We start from the raw sequence: 14,975 nt of genomic DNA, 5'->3' as shown, positions 1-14,975 counted from the left end.
TCCAGTTTTAATTCTTGTTCTTCTTTCCTTTTGTTTTGATTCAATTTGACAATACATGGACTTCAATATGAGTCTTGGTTGGTGCTTAGTTTTGGTGAGTTCTTGAATTTAGAACATTGATCCAATTCTAAAGTAGAGTGCCTTTTAAATCCAGCTCAAGTTGTTCCTAAGAATGTCAAGAATCATGTGTTCTTGTAGTTACATTCACATCACCTATACTGGGTGGAGGAGCTCAAATTCAGCAAAGCTAAAACTCTGGACGAGCTCTCCTTAACCAGCTGCAAAACATGTCAGGTCTTGGCCAACCTGGGCATGATTTTCAACACTGCTGATCTTATCAAGCATGGGCGCGACCCCGCCACCCTTGCCAGATACTTGGGTATAGGTTCCTTTCACCACCTTCTTTCCTTTTGTTTTGATTCAATTTGACAATACATGGACTTTAATATGAGTCTTGGTTGGTGCTTAGTTTTGGTGAGTTCTTGAATTTAGAACATTGATCCAATTCTAAAGTAGAGTGCCTTTTAAATCCAGCTCAAGTTGTTCCTAAGAATGTCAAGAATCATGTGTTCTTGTAGTTACATTCACATCACCTATACTGGGTGGAGGAGCTCAAATTCAGCAAAGCTAAAACTCTGGACGAGCTCTCCTTAACCAGCTGCAAAACATGTCAGGTCTTGGCCAACCTGGGCATGATTTTCAACACTGCTGATCTTATCAAGCATGGGCGCGACCCCGCCACCCTTGCCAGATACTTGGGTATAGGTTCCCTTCACCACCTTCTTTACCCACATACTCTGCATAACTCTTTCCTTGATTCTTAACTATGCATGCTTTATCTTTCTCATTCATCTTTAACTACGCATGCTTTAACTTGCATTCTTCTGGTGCAGCCATGGTGATGACCGAAGAGAAGTGTGCTAGGTTCGCTAAACTCTTGGCTCGTGGTGGCGCTGCCAGCAAGGCAGGTCCTTCTACAACCCCTATGATGGAAGACGCTCCAAGCACCACCTTCCATGAAAAGCAACCAAAAGAGCGTTTAGTACCAACCCTGCATGAAGGGCAACCACAAGAAAGTCTAGGACCAACCTTGCATGAAAAGCAACCAAAAGAGCGTCTAGGACCAACCTTGCATGAAGGGCACACATAAGAGCGTCTAGGACAACAAGGTCCATTACCAAGAGAGTTGATGTTCCAAGAAGGCCCATCAAGCGTTAGCATAGTTTTATTTGTGGTGCAAATAGCATAGCATTGTGAACCTTTGTTTAAATTCTGCAAATTAGGATTAAGAAAGGATTAACCTAGATTAGCTACGGTTTTCTAGAACCTACCACTAATCTAGGACCGGCCATCTGAAGGTTAGGAGGCCATGTGCTCCCATGTGCCATGTGCTCCATGTGCCTCCATGTGCTTCTCATTTGCATGTCATTTAGGTTACATTTGCTTCTCATTTACCTTGCCATTTACAATCCTCCTTAGGCTATAAAAGGAGGAGCCTACCTCATGTAATTGGAAGATTAAATTGAGTATTGTTATGTTGTCAAACTTGAGCCATACTTTACTCCCTTGCCTAAGATTTAGGTCTTAATCTTCAATCCTTCACCTACCAAAGGGGGCTGGCCGAACCTCCAAGGCAGCCACACCTCCTAGGAGGGCCTTGATCCATCAACAAACCTCTAAGCTTCTGCAAACCACCCAAAAACCACAAAAGAGAAGAGCTCAATGCCATCACCCTACCTCCACCACCATGCCTTCAGCTGCAACCACTCCAGCGACCCCCACTCCTGGCTCTCCAAAGGATGTTGCTAACTTCACAGCTCCCATCGAAGCCATTCCTTTGGCCATGGTTAGGGCTGCCTCTCCCCAAGCCCCTTTGGGAGGGAACGAGGGTGTGGTGCACATCGAATCCGACGAAGAGGAAGAATTCGTCGGGGGTCCTGCCTTCAAGAGGAGGAAGACGACCAGGGTGGCCACCTCCCACTCTTCTTCCGCCAGCCCCCCAGCGGTACGCAAGGTGAACCCCCTAGGTCCCCCTCTCCTCTACCTCATCTTGCTCTCGAGGAGGCAGTGGGGTCTTCAGCAGAGCCCGCTCCTGCAACCACCCCTGAACTCCCCAGCGTCGTTTAACACTTCCTGAGGGGTTGAAGTTTAGTAACTGAAGATGCGCTGATCGAAAGCGTATTCTACGGCCTCGGGAGCTACCTTGCTCAAATACATGATCACCGAGAGCAAGCTACTAAGGAAAAACTGGCCATGGCTGACGAGGTGGCCAAACTGAAAGAAGTACTGGACCAACGTCAAGCCATGGTGAGCGAGGTGGCCAAGCTGAAGGAAGAGATGGCTCGCCTAGGACAGCACTTCCTCACCAAAGAGACCGCCTTCAAGGAAGAGCTGAAGGTGGCTCACAATGCTGAACGTGAGGCCAACAGGAAACTCCACGAACAAAGGCAGGAGTACGCCACTCTCATGGGCAGGGTGGTGCCTTTGCGGGTGGAACTACTTGAGCTGAAAGACACCCTCAAGGAGAAAGAAGACAAGATAACCAACCTTGAGGGGAAATCGGTGACTCGCGAAGTACTTTTGGGCAAAGTTGAGGGTGAGCTGGCCACCTGTCAACAACAGCTGAAGGAAAAGACATAAGCCCTTGTTGCTCAAGCTGAGAAGGCTAAGGAGGTCGAGGCTGAGCTCTTAGCTGATGGCGCAAAGGCCTATGGTGTTGGGTTTGAAGATGCCTTGGCTCAGTTGGCGTGCAAGCACCCTGAGGTAGAAATTGCCTTCTTCACCCCAGACAACTATGTGGCTGATGGCAACATAGTGCCTCGTCTCCTTAATCAATCTTAGGCCCTCTGTTTCAAACTTGTAACCTCCTGAACACGTTTAATTCTTATGACATCGTTTTAACTTTTAACTTTATCTCATTCTCACTTGCATCTTTTGCTTCATATGCTTACTCGCACTTCGTAACTTGCTTTTTTGCTAACAGTGCTTCCATGTCTAACTTCTAACTGACACTTAGGACTTCCTGCTCTTTTTAACTTAAGTAGCACGCCATCCCAATTCCTTTTATTTAACTTTCTTAGAACAAAATGTTAAGGTTGGGAGTGTGTGCGTCCCTTTTAACTGTCCTCGCCATTGTCTCTTCCTTTGGTCGAGGAGTTCTTGCTTAGGACTTTACTTGTACCTTGCGGTCTCGAGGTATCTATCCTCCGAGCGCGTAACTTGCCTCATCATCGCTCGAGGGCGAAGAGGACTTCTCTTGGCTGAAGCCTACTCATTCGTACTTGGTGCCCACACTCGAGGAGAGGCCTGCTGGAAAGCAAGGCCGTTTCCTCCTCAGTATGTCTAAACACCGGGACGACAGTTGCGCTTGCTGCCAACGCCCGAGGAGAGGCCTGTTGGAAAGCAGTACCGTTTCGTTCTCGGTGTGTCTAAACACCAAGGCAACCGGTCCTTATAACTTGCACTTGGATGACCACGCTTGAGGAGAGGCTTGCCACCATGCAACATCGTTTCGTCCTCGGTGTGTCTAAACATCAAGGCGATCGGTACCCTTGACATCATGCCCGGGGAGGAGGCGTCCCGAAGGAATCCGTTAACTCCCGCCCGGGGGAGGCGTCCCGAAGTAATCTGACTTATTACTGGCTTCTTCATCGCGCAAGGGCGAGGAGGACTTTATCACTCGCACCTGATGCCCACGCTCGAAGGAGGCGCCCCCCGCCACTTCCTTGCAAGGTGTCTAAACATCAGGGCGACCGGGGGCTTGTCACTCTCACCTGGGGAGGAGGCGTCCCGAAGGAATCCGTTAACTCCTGCCCAGGGACAAGACACCCGGATTTTAATTGGGTTATACTTACCTTTTGCACTCGACGCCCACGCCCGAAGAGTGCGCCCCCCGCCACTCCCCTTGGAGGTGTCTAAACGTTCGAGGCGGTTTCCGCGCTTGGTACCCACACCCAGAGGAGACATCTGCGCCACTCCTGCTGAGGTGTCTAAACACCAGGGCGACGGGTTCGTTTCTTACTGAACCGCGTAATCTCTTTTTAACGTTTCTTTACATCGTAATAAAAAAACTTAAGACAATTTATGCTCAAACTTATTTTTACTTGGGTGACCTCGTTAAAAAACCCCCGAAAGGTAAAAAAAGTGTTCCCTTGAACTGTACACTACATAGAGTTTTTAACTGAAATAAAACTTCAAGTTTGTCGTGTTCCAAGTGCGCGGGATGGGGCCCCCCTCCAGAGTTTCAAGCTTATACGACCTGTTCCCCCGAGCTTCGGTTATCTTGAAGGGCCCGATCCACTTGGGGGACAGCTTGTTTTCCAACTCATATGAATGAGCCTTCCGCATGACCAAGTCCGCCACTTGGAACTGTCGGGGTTTTACCTTGGAGCTGTACTGGTGCTCTACTCTTCTCTTCACGGCCTCAGCCTTTATTCTCACTTCTTCTCTGGCTTCGTCCAACAAATCTAGATTCACCCTCCTTTCCTCGTTGGACTCTTTAGCCACAAAGCTCTGGAAACGCGGCGAGCTCTCATGAATCTCTATTGGGATCATCGCATATGATCCGTATACAAAGGTGAATGGCGTCTCTATGGTGGAAGTTTGGGGCGTGGTGTGATAGGCCCACACTATCCTAGGCACCTCCTTCGCCCAAGTTCCTTAGGCTTTCTCAAGCCTCCTCTTCAACCCCCTCAGTGGGATTCTGTTGGCAGACTCCACCTGCCTGTTTGTTTGAGGGAGTTCGACAGACGCGAACACCTGCTTGATGCCTACCTCTGTACACAGCTTACCCAGCTGCTGGCTCGCAAACTAAGTACCATTATCTGAGACAAGGCTCCTCGGTACACCGAAACGACACACGATGTTCCTCCAGACAAAGTGTTGTACCTTGTGTGCGGTGATCTGCGCCACCAGCTCTGCTTCTATCCACTTTGTGAAGTACTCAATAGCAACTATCAAGTACTTCATCTGCCTTATTGCTAATGGGAAGGGCCCCAGAATATCAATTCCCCACATGTGGAAGGGCCATGGGCTGTAAATTGACCTCAACTCTTCTAGGGGTGCCTTGTGCCAGTCAGCATGCAGTTGGCACTACTTACACCGCTGGGCGTACCTTACGCAGTCCTCTCTCACTGTTGGCCAGTAGAAGCCTGCACGCACTACCTTGGATGCTAAAGACCTTCCTCCTATGTAACTCCCGCAGATTCCTTCGTGGAGCTCAAACATTATCCTCGTGCACTCATCTCCACTCACGCATGTCAAAATCGGGTGCGTGAACTCGTGTCTGAACAGTGCTCCATCCACGAGAGTGTACCTCGCGGAATTTCTTTTTATCTTCTTGCCCTCCTCGGGCTCTGCTGGAAGTACCCCATCAGCGATGTAAAGCCTATAGGGCGTCATCCACGTGTCCCCTTCTTCCAGGGTGCACACCTGCATTGGGTCGTTCTCTTCTGGCGAGGTCGGGTAGACGCTTATACTGGGAGCTCTCGCCGTGTCCTGAGTCAAAGACCGATGACTCCTCGCCCTTCCTTTGAACGTACTAATCCACGTCTACCCTATTATCCGCCACAAACGTTCGGGGCATTTTGAGGGTCTCCTGGATGACCGTCCTCTGCCTTCCCCCCTTGCCTGAGCTGGCCAGCTTGGCGAGCAGGTCAGCACGGGCATTCTGCTCTCTTGGGACGTGGACCAACTCGAACGCCACAAACGCCCCTTTCAGCACTTGGACATACCTTAGATACGCAGCCATCTGCGGATCCTTGGCTTGGTACTCCCCGGTTACTTGCCCCATGACCAACTGCAAATCACTCTTGGCTAGGAGGCTCCGTGCACCCATCTCTTTGGCTAAGAGCATCCCAGCTATCAGGGCCTCGTACTCTGCTTGATTGTTACTTGCCTTGAAGGCAAACTTCAGGGCTTGCTCGATCAACAAACCGTTTGGCCCCTCAAGGACCACACCAGCTCCACTCCCTTGCTGATTCGAGGATCCATCCACCGAGAGCACCCACTGGGAGGCAACCTCTTCCTCTTGTTGTGCGCTCCCTGGCAAGAGCTCTGCCACAAAATCCGTGTATACTTGTCCCTTGATGGACCCCCTGGACTCATACAGGATATCAAACTCGGACAGCTCCACGGCCCAGCGGACCATTCTCCCTGCGACATATGGCTTTTGCAACACCTTCTGAATGGGGAGGTCCGTCATTACTAGCACCGTAAAGCTCTGGAAGTAATGACGGAGCCTCCTAGCCGAGAACACCACCACCAGAGTCGCCTTCTCCAAAGACTGATACCTTGCCTCTGGTCCTTGCAGGACCATGCTTACAAAGTATACGGGTTTCTGTGTCTGGTCCTGCTCCTGAACTAACACAACATTGATTGCCCACTCGGTTACAACGAAGTACAACCGGAGGGGCACCCCTATACGTGGCTTACAAAGCATGGGAGGAGCAGCCAGATATTCCTTGAGTTTGAGGAATGTCGCCTCGCACTCCTCGGTCCACATGAACCTACTGTTTCTCTTCAAGCACTGGAAGTAAGGGTGACCCTTGTCTCCTCCAACCACACAAACCTGGACAGAGCATCCATCTGCCCCGTCAGCTACTGTACCTCTTTCACCGAGGCGGAGCTCCTCATCGCCAGGATCGTTGCACACTTGTCAGGGTTCGCCTCTATTCCCCGTTCGGTGAGTAGAAAGCCTAAAAACTTACCCGCCTCAACCCCGAAGATGCACTTCTTAGGGTTCAGCTTGAGGCGGTACTTAGCTATAGTAGCGAACAACTCTTCCAGATCAGCTATGTGTCGTCCCCTCTCTTGGGAGGTCACCACCATATCGTCTACGTAGGCCTGCACATTCCTGCCCAACATGAGTGCGACGACCTTATCCATCAATCTTTGATAGGTGGCGCCTGTATTCTTCAACCCGAACGACATCACCTTGTAGCAATAGCAGGACGTCTCAGTCATAAACGTCGTTTTGCACTCGTCACGGGGGTGCATCTTATACCCCGAAAACGCATCCAGAAAGCTCAACATCTTGCAGCCCGAGGCGCTGTCCACCAACGCGTCGATACTGGGCAGGGGATACGAGTCATTGGGGCAGGCCTTGTTCAGGTCAGTGAAGTCCACGCACATCCTCCACTTCCCGTTCGCCTTCTTTACTAAAACCACATTGGCTAGCCACTCAGGGTATTGGATCTCCCTGATGTGGCCAACGCTCAGCAGTTTTTTGGTCTCCTCCTGCACGACGAGGCGTCTTTCCTCGTTGAACTTCCTCCTTCTCTAGCACACAGGTCGGACCTTGAGGTCCATGGTGAGATAATGGCATAAAAAATCTGGGTCGATGCCTGGCATATCCGAGGCGGACCATGCAACGGCGTCCAAGTCACGTGAGATTACTTCTGCTACCTTGTCCTGCTCTTCTCTACACAGCAATCGTCCCAGTTTAAAAGTCTTGCCACCAATCTGCCTCTCCACTACGTTCTCGACCGGCTCAGGACGCCTCTCCCGAGCGTTCTCCGCACGAGAACAGGCCTCGCGACCCTCCCTTCCAGGTACTGCCTCGGTAGACGCTTCCCCCTCGGGCGATGCCTCTGCGGGCGTCTCCTCCATGGGTACCGCCTCCGCTGGCGCATCCTCCTTGGGCCATGCTTTCGCGGGCGTCTTCTCCACGGGTGAGTGGTCCACCACCATGAATACGCCCGTCTTTGTTTTCAGACTATTTTCATAGCACTTCTTTGCTTCTTTCTGATCGGACTTAATCACGATCACTCTGCCACTGAGATCGGGCAGTTTCAGCTTCATGTGTCGTGTAGAAGACACCCCCCCTTAGCCTATTCAAAGCTGGCCTCCCCAGCAAAATGTTGTACGCTGAATTGGCGTTCACAACCAGATATCTTATGTTCTCGGTGCGCGACGCAGTACCATCCGTGAAAGTCATCCTCAACTCTAGATAGTCGCACACCTACACTTGGTCCCCTGCGAAGCCATACAAGCACCATGTATATGGCCTCAGCAGATCAGGGGACAGCTGCAACTTGTTAAACGTGGACCAGAACATTACGTTCGTCGAGCTGCCCTGGTCCACGAGCACTCGGTGAACCTTCCTCCCCACAATTACAACCGAAATCACCACAGGGTCATTATCGTGGGGGACAACATCGCGAAGATCAGCCTTCATGAATGCAAGGTCGATGTCCAGCGAGTCGTCTTCCCCCTGCTCAGCCACTGAATTCACTAACCGCACGTACCTCTTGCGCTGAGAGACAGTGCATCCTTCGCCTGAAAAGCCACCAGAAATGGTGTGAACCTCCCCATGGATGGGCATCTCATGGGCCTGGTCTTCTACTGGTGCTGCCAAGGCCGCGGCTACAGATGACCCCGCCAGATAGTCATTCAAGAACCCCCTCTTCACTAGCTCGTCCAACTAATGGCCCAAAGCCAAGCAGTTGGTAATCGAATGCCCGAACGCCTAGTGGAACTCACACCATGCGTCCTTGTGTGGTCCTAGCACCTTGTCTGTCTTCGGAGGGACCCTCAACCAATCTGCTATGTTAGGCACAGCAACGAGGTCCTTCAGCTCCACAACAAAGTTGTGCCTAACCGGCCTGTTCTCCCCTGAGCGCCCCCTGGCCTGAGGCTTCCTCGGCTCTTAAGGCGCTTCCTTTCCTGGCCTCTATTCCTTGTCGTGGCCTCATTCACCCTCACGGGCCGTGCGCGTGACGGTGCTCTAGGGCGTGCGGGTGCAACACTCGCACGTTTCTCGCATACCTCGCCCTCTGCTGCGATGTGCTCCACCGCGCGTCGCCTGATTTCTGCGAAAGTTCTGGGGCGATTTCTAAAGAGCGACTCGCAAAATGGCCCAGGGCAGATTCCCTTCCTGAACGCATACACGATCATCGACTCTTCAATGGTGCCAACCTTCACCACCTATGCCCCAAAACGGTTGATGTATTCCTTCAACGTCTCCCCCTGGTACTGCTTCACGTCGAAGAGATCATACGACACCGGCGGGGGAGCCCGGTTCGCGATATACTGGTCCCTGAACAGCTGTGATAGCTGCGCAAATGACGTCACGTGGCCATCTGGAAGCCTGATGAACCAGTCCATTACCATCCCTGCCAGTGTGCTCATGAATAACTTGCACCTCATGGCGTCAGAACCGCCGTCAAGCATCATCTGCGTGTGGAACGCGGTGAGGTGCGCCTCTGAATCTTCCATCCTTGTGAACGTAACCTTCGGGCCTACGAATGTGTGTGGAATCACTTCCTCCATGATGGACTGTGAGAAGAGCATAGGGAATTCCCTGGGTGGTGTGAAGCACTCGCGATCCTCTGCTTCGCGACTCCTAGGGTGATTGCGCAACCCGCGGCGGAACTCTTCATTTCTTTCCTACGACGTCGCAAGATCCATCTGAATGCGTTCTTGCTCCACCCTCGACGCCGCCATCGCCTTTTGAAGGCCTTGCATCACCTCCATGACCTGCTGCAAGGTCATGCCATCACTCTCCGCGCGCGTTGTTGAACTTTGCCTAGTGGTCCTCATTCTTCACTGTTTCTTGGAGAATCTTGAACTATTTCTGCAAATCTAGGAGCTTTCTTCGGTGAAACTAAGCAAATCTTGAGGATTCCCGATGAATCTTTCAAGAATCTTGGAAAACCTCCACGAACTTCGCTACTGCTACTGAAACTTGAAACTCCTACGGTGGGATTGTTGTTTTAGACCAGACCCCACGGTGGGCGCCAAATGTTCTTGCCGGTTGACGAGATTGCCTTCGTGCGTAGCTACGAACTGCGTATCAAGGACTCCTTCATCTTCGTTCCAATCTTCACCCTTCGCCGCCGTGAATACCTGAAACAAAGAGACAAATGGGCGCCCTCGCGGCCGTTTGCACTCCGATGCTCAAGTCAGTACTGGTAGAAAACACCGTGCACCTCCGTAACAGAACACCACAAACACCGTGCTCAAGGAGGCGCGTAACTGAATCGTAACTGAATTCTCTCTCGTTCTCAAATTACTTAGCTTGTGTAAAGTGTAGAACGTGTAAAAAACGTACCTCTCTAAGCCTTTAAGAAAGGCTTATATACCTTTGGCTTCAGTGCTTCTGCCACGTGTCTTCCTCTGACTTAAGCATATCTCTGCCTGGGTGGCTTACGACACTGTAACCCAGGGAAATCCCAGTGTGTAAGATTCCCTTCTCGAAGTGCAACTGTCGCGGGATGATCACTCAAGCGTCAACTCATACGACCAATATCAGAGGGATTATCCATGCTTAGCATACACTGCCCCCTCACGTCCCATGCATGCCAATCGCCCCTGGAACGATACCCTACCGAGTCGTATCGGTTCCAGTGGTTCCCTAGCGGTGGGGCGTACTGCCGCTTCCCTACACCTTCATGCATGGTCTTGGGGATCTGGGCTTCTTTATACTGGTAGCTGGGGTGTGGCCTTTAAGCCACCTTTCTGAATCATCTTTCTCTTCGGGTGCCGAGGGCCGATGACTCCTCGCCTCTCCTCCAAGCCGACACCTCCTCGGTCTTCTTACATGTGAGCCTGACAAGGCTCCTTCCCAACCAACTGAACCTCCCTCGTGGGCCCCTCTTTCGGGGGTCCCATGTCTACTTTGGTCAACGGTCAACGGCCGAGACCTAGACGGTACACCTTTCAAAACCCCGCGCTTCACCACTGTTCCATCATTTCATTTACTCTTTCTTCGATCATTCGCTTTCTCTTTGAACGCTCTCACTTTTCCTTCATCAATCACGACCTTCATCCTTCAACTGCTTAAAGGTATGATTTTTATCTCACGACTTGCCTTATCTCGTGATTTTGCTGCTCATAACATCTAATAACTGCTATGGGCCTGTTTAAGATTTCTGCACTTTAGGGTTTCTTGCATTTTATATTGTTGCGTTCTTCGCTTAAGCTGAGTCTCTGCTTTTCTGGTTCATCGAGTCACGCCGCTTCTTATGAACCTTCGTTTTTCTTCCTTTCTCCTCTCCCTTTTTAGCTTTCTTCAAGATGGCCCGAACAAAAACCACTTCCAACCCTTCTCATCCGTTGATTACAAAGCCATGTACCCCTAGGCCTCTAAGGACTTCCTTGCTGAGACCTCCCAACTCACTTCCAGTGGGGATGTGGCGAAGCACAGGGAGGACGAGGTTGCCTGTATGAGTCGTGTGTTTGGGACGGAGTGTGATGCGTATGTATCCATTCAGCCTTGTGCGAAGGGCGAGCCTGTGTGCACTAACGATCACGCCAATAATGGGGAACCCTTATTGATGGAGATCAAGATCAAGAGAACATAGAGGCCAATCAACAAGATCAAGAAGAGGTGGAGGCACAAATAGAAGACGCCCATGGAGGTCAAAGTCCATCTCAAAGGCTTACAAGAAGCATGTTTAAAGCTTTAGGAGCTAGAGGACATTTATTTTCTCTTTTTGTAATTTCTTTAGTTGAAGGTGCTTAGAGGGAAACTTTAGAAACCTCTATTGTTATAGCATCTTTTAGGCTTTAGTTAGGAGCTTTAGGGGGGGTGTGTTAGTAGATAGGTGTAGAAGTAGAATAGGAGGTGCCAAAGTGAAGGAAGGAGTCACACCTTCCTCATGTCTTGAAATAGGCGCCGGTTTTAGCTTGCTTTAGGAGGGAAATTTGAATTGTTTTAGCTTGCATTTTCAGCACCTTAGGCTATAAATAGAGGTGCTCTCTTTGTAAAATTCAGATTGGAATTAATCTAAGAAAACTCTACTCAAATTTTGAGTGATCATTTGAGAGCTTTTGAGCCTTCTTCTCTAGTCTTATCTTGATGGGTCCGTGGAGTCCTCAAGTGGCGGCAGCACTCTCATCTAGGAGCATTCCACACTTCTAGTGGCGAGATCATCCATCATCCTTCCATCTTCATGAGCAATTCTTCTCTCCTTCTTTTCTTCTTTGTTAATTCTTTGTTCTAGCTTGTTGCCTTGTTGTTTGGTTCGGCTATTCTATTTTTTCCAGCACCTATTTGCTGTTCTTGCCTTTTTAATTTCACTTTGTTCGGTTCAAATGTGTTCTTAATCAATTCTATTCGGTGTTTTTTAGTTTTACCTCTTTTTGTTGGTTCAATTTGACAAAATGTGGAACATCCAAATGAGTTTGGGATTTGGTACTAGTTTTTGGTGAGTTCTTGTCTTAGAACAATGATCCAACTCTAAGAAAAGTGCCTCAATAATGTCCAGCTCAAGGTGATTCCTAAGAATGTCAAGAATCATTCTCTATATGGCTAGTGGAATCACATCATGTGGTATCATGAGTCTTAGGTTCTTCTTGTTTAATTGTTGAGTTGTGTGCACTTTATTTCAAGAGCTCTTTCAATTTCTTGCAATTTCAGTTTCTGTTTTAGGCTTATTTTGAGTTTACTTGCTGTTTTAATTCTTTTGCCTATCATATGTTTGAGTATTTTCCTTTTTGAATCATGTCAAGTTTTGTCTTAGTCATGTTATTCCATAATTGTCATTACTTCTTGTAGTACTTTTATTGTTTTTTATTGTTTCTTGCTTTAGTGTCATATAATTTTCTGAATTGATGTTGATCCTTTGTGCATTTTCTTTTTAGAATTGAGTTCATACTTGTATTCTAGACCTATACAAGTTCCAATACATCATTTTCCATTATGTCTTTGCTAGTTCATAATTCTGTTTTTTATTCCTATTAGGATTCCTCTGTTTCTGAAAAAGAGTGCTTACTGTTTTCCTTATTGCAATTGATTTACTCACTGGAAAATTCTGAAATTCTGGATTTGTGATATTCAAAGTGTTAGAAAAGAGTAGAAAAAAGAATCATTCAAAAATTCAAAGTACACAAAAAATGATAAATAAAATAAAAAAAGTGTACAATTCTGCCGAAAAGAATACGGTAATCTGGCAGCGATTTTAAAAAATTTATCTCAATTAATTGACTTACTGTTTTTAATTAATTTCAGTGCCATTATTGAGTTAACATCTTGAAGTTTCTGTGGTTTAAATTTCATAATCCAGTTCGCTCTACATCATTCCAGTTAAATCAGTGAATATCAAGCACAGTTTGCATAAAAAAAAAAAATTCCAGTAGCTAAATTTTTTTGTTTTTCTAATCTACTCTAGTGCTTTTCCTTAAGTATTCTTTTGTGTGCCTACTTTTCTCATTGAGTTCTTTATTTTTCTTGATTGTCTTTCATTCTTACTCTTTGAGTTTGTCTTACATATAGTATTCCTTTTGCAATTACCTTTCTTTGCTTATACCTTTTCTTGTTTGTCTTTATTGTTTCTTTGGTTTTGTGGTGGTTGCTCTTGAGATTGGTGTGCTTGCTTTGACATCTTTCATTTGAGGATTCCAAGGCCTCAAGATCAGATTGGTGCAAGAACATTATTTCTTTGAGAGTGATCTCTTTTTCTGCCTCATTTCACTTCGGCAGTTTCATTGCCAAGCTCACTGTTTTTGCTAATTTTTAACTTGTTTGCTGTTTTTTGTGTGTTGCTGTTTTTAATTACAAATGGCTGGATTTTCAAGTGATGCGTCCTACAAGCAGAATTCTCCTTCCAAAGCTTCAATCCTTGGTGAATTACATGAAGCTCAAAGAATAATTAGACGGTTGGAGGAGAAATTGCAAAAGTTGGAGGTGCAACAAACTAGACCATCTCCTTCCATCCATGATGAGCATCTTGCACATAGACCTTCAACAAGAGCATCTTCAAATGATTTTGGCCGTGAAGATGAGCATAGGAGAAGGAGAACTCCACCTCAAGTCCATGGACAAAGACATCATCATCAAGGAGAAAGAACTCACTACGGCAATGGCTTCTATCATGATGCAAAGTCTAGGCTTCCTTCGGTCAAGCTACCTTGTTTTAATGGCTCTAGTGATCCAAATGTATATTTAGATTGGGAGGCTAAGTGTGAACAAATTTTTGAGATCCATGAGATCCAAGATGAGCATAAGCTTAAGCTAGCCACCCTAGAGTTTAGTGATTATGCCATGAAATGGTGGCATGGAATTGTAAAGGACATTATCTATCACAAGGGTCCTCCCGTGGACTCTTGGAACTCTTTGAAGGATCATATGCGCGCTAGGTTTGTGCCCCCACATTTTAGGAAAGACCTCATGTTGAGACTCCAACGGTTTCAACAAGGCACGCTAAATGTGGATGAATATTATAAGGAGCTTGAGACGCTTGTGCTTAAAATTGAATTAGAAGAAAGTGAAGAAGCCATGGTTGCTAGGTTTGTGAGTGGTCTTAGGAAGGATATTCAAGACATTGTTGAGTTACAAGAGTATTCATCATTGGGCTCTTTAGTTCATCTTGCAATGAAGGTGGAAGCCCAACTTGCTAAGAAAAACTCTTTTAAAAATGCTTCCAATGATGGATACTACTCGAAGTCTTGGAGAAACAAAACTTCTTTTTCTAAACATCCTTCCAAAGATTCTTCTTTCAAACCCAAGGAATCTAAGCCATCTACTTCTAGGCCTAAATCTCCCACTAGAACGTCTAATACTAAATGCTTTAAATGTATGGGTTATGGTCATATTGCTGCAAATTGTCCTTCCAAACGAAGTATGTACATGCATGAGGGCATTGTAGTTAGTGAGCATGATTCGGATTCTCCTAAGCATTCATTGCATTCTCAGGCATCTAGTGAGGAAGAGAGCGAATGTCCACTTGAAGGGGACTTGTTAGTTGTGAGAAGACTTCTTGGACAAGTTTCACAACCTTTTGATGAAAGTCAAAGGGAAAATATTTTCCATACAAGATGTCTTATTCAAAACAACATTTGTTCCTTGATAGTGGATGGGGGTAGTTGTGCAAATGTGGCTAGTACAAGAGTGGTAGACAAGCTTGGATTGCCTACTATCTCTCATACAAAGCCCTACAAATTACAATGGCTTAGTGAGGTAGGAGAAATAATTGTTAATAAACAAGTCCTCATCCATTTCTCCATTGGAAAATATCAAGATGAGGTATTATGTG

Source organism: Phaseolus vulgaris, chromosome 1 (assembly GCF_000499845.2).
Source record: "Phaseolus vulgaris cultivar G19833 chromosome 1, P. vulgaris v2.0, whole genome shotgun sequence".
Taxonomy (NCBI): domain Eukaryota; kingdom Viridiplantae; phylum Streptophyta; class Magnoliopsida; order Fabales; family Fabaceae; genus Phaseolus; species Phaseolus vulgaris.
The sequence above is the reverse complement of the archived record's forward strand: the minus strand, read 5'-3'. Positions refer to the sequence as shown.